Below are 4,054 nucleotides of genomic sequence, written 5' to 3'. Positions count from 1 at the left end.
GCCCTTTCGTGACCGGCCATGTATCCCTCGATCGCAGTCACTCAATATTTTGCCGTCTGATTTTCTGTTTGCACATAGTCACATAGCCACTTTAAAATGTTTTATTGTTCATTTTGTTTGTTTGTTGCGGTTGCACCCGATTCAAGAGCCGAATGGCTCACAGGGATAATAAATGAATTCTAGATTTGAAGCTTTCGTGACTGCAAGGATTCATACTCTTAGGTTTTTTTCGGTAAAGTCACGTAGGTAAAAGTAAATAATAAAAATAATAGAAATAATAATAGAAATAAAATAATAAATCACGACGTTTCGGAGGCAACACAAGTCTCCGTCGTCAGGTGGGACCGTCACAGCTAGATTTACTGTATTAAGTGAACTTGAATGAACTTGAACACACCACTCAACGCTTGCCCTGCCCACCAAAATCATTCTATTACCATTTTTTTAAAGACTACATTAAGCGACTCAAGGCGCTTTTTGTAAATAAATATACGTTAAGATTATCGTCTGCGGGGTCACGCGTGCGTGAGCAGCAGTAGACAACGTGGTCAAAACATACGGTACCGTCAGAGCCGGCCCAGCCACTAAGCGACCCTTGCAATTGCAAAGGGCCCCGTGGCCAGCAGAGGGCCCCCTAGAGTCACTGCTAGCTTGTGGGTGAAAAAAATCATACATCAAAGGGGCATCCAACCAAATTTTGCTTAGGGCCCCCAAAGGTCTAGGGCCGGCTCTGGGTACCGTACTTATCAACTCCCCACGTCTGTCCTTACCGTATTAATCAAACCCGCACAGACGAGCGTGATGGAAACACGGTCGAATTATCCACCAAAATCCTTACAGCCCCTCTCCCCCCTTAAGCCAGCAGTGGGATGTTTAAAGCTGGGCCGTAGCCATGGAATCAACAATTGGGGGGGACTAAATCTTCCAGGGTGTCTGGGAGTCCCAATCCAGAAAAATATCTAAATTTGAAAACGAATTTCCTGCCTAAAATATAAAAACATTCACGCAAACACATGGGATGAACTTTTTTTTTTTTACAATAAAGTCTAATAGTGTATTGTATTACATTGCTCTGTTTTGACTTTTTTTACCATGTCTTGTTTCATTGTATGTAATGGCAGAGATTAGGGATTATTAAAGTTCAACCATAACCACAATCATATAAACAGAAATCTATGCATTGATTTATATGAAGACAAGTCCAGATATTATGGCCAAGCTTTAGCAAATTGTTGTTTTTATTTACATAGCATAGCAATACATTTTTGATAGCAATATATTGGCGGCGGGGGGGGCATTTTGAGCATATTTGAATATTGTGGGGAATGTGTCCCTCCCAATATATATTATAATTACGGTTTAAAGGGATGCCCACGTGGGTGTACGCAGTGCAACGTGGCTCACGCGTCGATCCCAATATTACGAACTCAAGCCACGCCGAAGCAGTGCGTGATGACGCCATCGCGTCCGACGCTGTGGGAATTGGAGCTGTGCGTAATGACGTCGCACGCTTTACGTAACCGGTTGACGGATCGTCAGCCTTAACCACCCCCCCTCTCTCGCGCCAACCACAACCGCGGGGCGGTGAGTGCGCGTTGACGTCATCGCGGCGCAAACAACAACCGAAGGTTTTACGTCGAACGTGATGACGTCACACGGGCCTCACGTAATATTCCCGAGGTGACGGCGCCTGTGCGTGGTTTTGTGATGTCATTAACAAAAACAACCGCCGTTAGCCACTCAGTGGCAGTGACGTCACCACGGCACTTGTGCCAGGCTAGGTGCACTTTGATGTCATCACACAATACCCGTTGTTCGCCACTTAGTAACGGTGACGTCACCACGACGCCCGTGCCAGGCCAGGTGCGCTTTTGATGTCATCACACAATACCCGCCGTTATCCACTCGGTAACGGTGACGTCACCACGACTATTGTGACGTCACCACAGCACTTGTGCCATGCTAAGTGCACTTTGATGTCATCACACAATACCCGTCGTTCGTCACTCAGTAACGGTGACGTCACCACGGCGTCTGTGCCAGGCCAGGTGCACTTTGAGGCTATCACGTGAAGTGTGGAAGGGCTCGCTGCTGGCAGGAAGGTCACGGGACGCGCCACCGTGGTGAGATGTTAACTACCTCGCCTGGTGTACAGGAGGTCGTGGGTTCGATCACGACCTTGGCGCGTGCTGCTGTATATTTGGAGATTGCGTGTCTCTCTCATCATCATCACGGTGGCTAGGAGATGTTAACTACCTCGCCTGGTGTACAGGAGGTCGTGGGTTCGATCACGACCCTGACGCCTGCTGCTGTATATTTGGAGTTTGCGTGTCTCTCTCTCATCATCATCACGGTGGCTAGGAGATGTTAACTACCTCGCCTGGTATACAGGAGGTCGTGGGTTCGATCCCGACCCTGACGCCTGCTGCTGTATATTTGGAGTTTGCGTGTCTCTCTCTCATCATCATCACGGTGGCTAGGATATGTTAACTACCTCGCCTGGTATACAGGAGGTCGTGGGTTCGATCCCGACCCTGACGCCTGCTGCTGTATATTTGGAGTTTGCGTGTCTCTCTCTCATCATCATCACGGTGGCTAGGAGATGTTAACTACCTCGCCTGGTATACAGGAGGTCGTGGGTTCGATCCCGACCCTGACGCCTGCTGCTGTATATTTGGAGTTTGCGTGTCTCTCTCTCATCATCATCACGGTGGCTAGGAGATGTTAACTACCTCGCCTGGTATACAGGAGGTCGTGGGTTCGATCCCGACCCTGACGCCTGCTGCTGTATATTTGGAGTTTGCGTGTCTCTCTCTCATCATCATCACGGTGGCTAGGATATGTTAACTACCTCGCCTGGTATACAGGAGGTCGTGGGTTCGATCCCGACCCTGACGCCTGCTGCTGTATATTTGGAGTTTGCGTGTCTCTCTCTCATCATCATCACGGTGGCTAGGAGATGTTAACTACCTCGCCTGGTATACAGGAGGTCGTGGGTTCGATCCCGACCCTGACGCCTGCTGCTGTATATTTGGAGTTTGCGTGTCTCTCTCTCATCATCATCACGGTGGCTAGGAGATGTTAACTACCTCGCCTGGTATACAGGAGGTCGTGGGTTCGATCCCGACCCTGACGCCTGCTGCTGTATATTTGGAGTTTGCGTGTCTCTCTCTCATCATCATCACGGTGGCTAGGATATGTTAACTACCTCGCCTGGTATACAGGAGGTCGTGGGTTCGATCCCGACCCTGACGCCTGCTGCTGTATATTTGGAGTTTGCGTGTCTCTCTCTCATCATCATCACGGTGGCTAGGAGATGTTAACTACCTCGCCTGGTATGCAGGAGGTCGTGGGTTCGATCACGACCCTGGCGCCTGCTGCTGTATATTTGGAGTTTGCGTGTCTCTCCCCGTGGTCGCGTGGATTTTTTTCTCAGGGTTTTCCCTTCGCATAAAAAAACACATACGTCGAGATTGTTTCGATTATTTTGCTGCTATAAATATCCACGTGCAAAAAAATTCACTTTGTTGAGCTATCATTTGTGACCAGGTGGCTTCTGAAAAATAAGTTAATACGGTACTACAGTGGGCTTTGCCTGGCATAGGATCGAGATGGTTTAGTTTTATTTGTAGCGCTCCTACCCGCCCTTACTGGACATCTGTGGAAACAAAAGAGCTTAATGGCTCATCGGATTTCTTCTGCAGTTAATTATTCTGATCATCAAATGATGTCATCATCAGCGTCGTCACCACCATCACACGCCAATTGACATTCAAATTGGGCGTCAAAAACGCGATGACCTAATCAGGGCGTGGTGATTTACAGAGGGCGTGGTTACGTGCGGAGGGCGTGGTGACGTAGGCGAGGGCGTGGTGACGTACGCGAGGGCGTGGTGATGTGTCGAGGGCGTGGTGACGTAGGCGAGGGCGTGGTGACGTGCGCGAGGGCGTGGTGACGTACGCGAACGCGTGGTGACGTAGTTGAGGGCGTGGTGACGTGCACGAGGGCGTGATGACGTACGCGAGGGCGTGATGACGTGCGCGAGGGCGTGATG

Source organism: Lampetra fluviatilis, chromosome 32, assembly GCF_964198595.1.
Source record: "Lampetra fluviatilis chromosome 32, kcLamFluv1.1, whole genome shotgun sequence".
NCBI classification, from domain to species: Eukaryota; Metazoa; Chordata; class Hyperoartia; order Petromyzontiformes; family Petromyzontidae; genus Lampetra; species Lampetra fluviatilis.
This window is presented reverse-complemented; position numbering follows the sequence as displayed.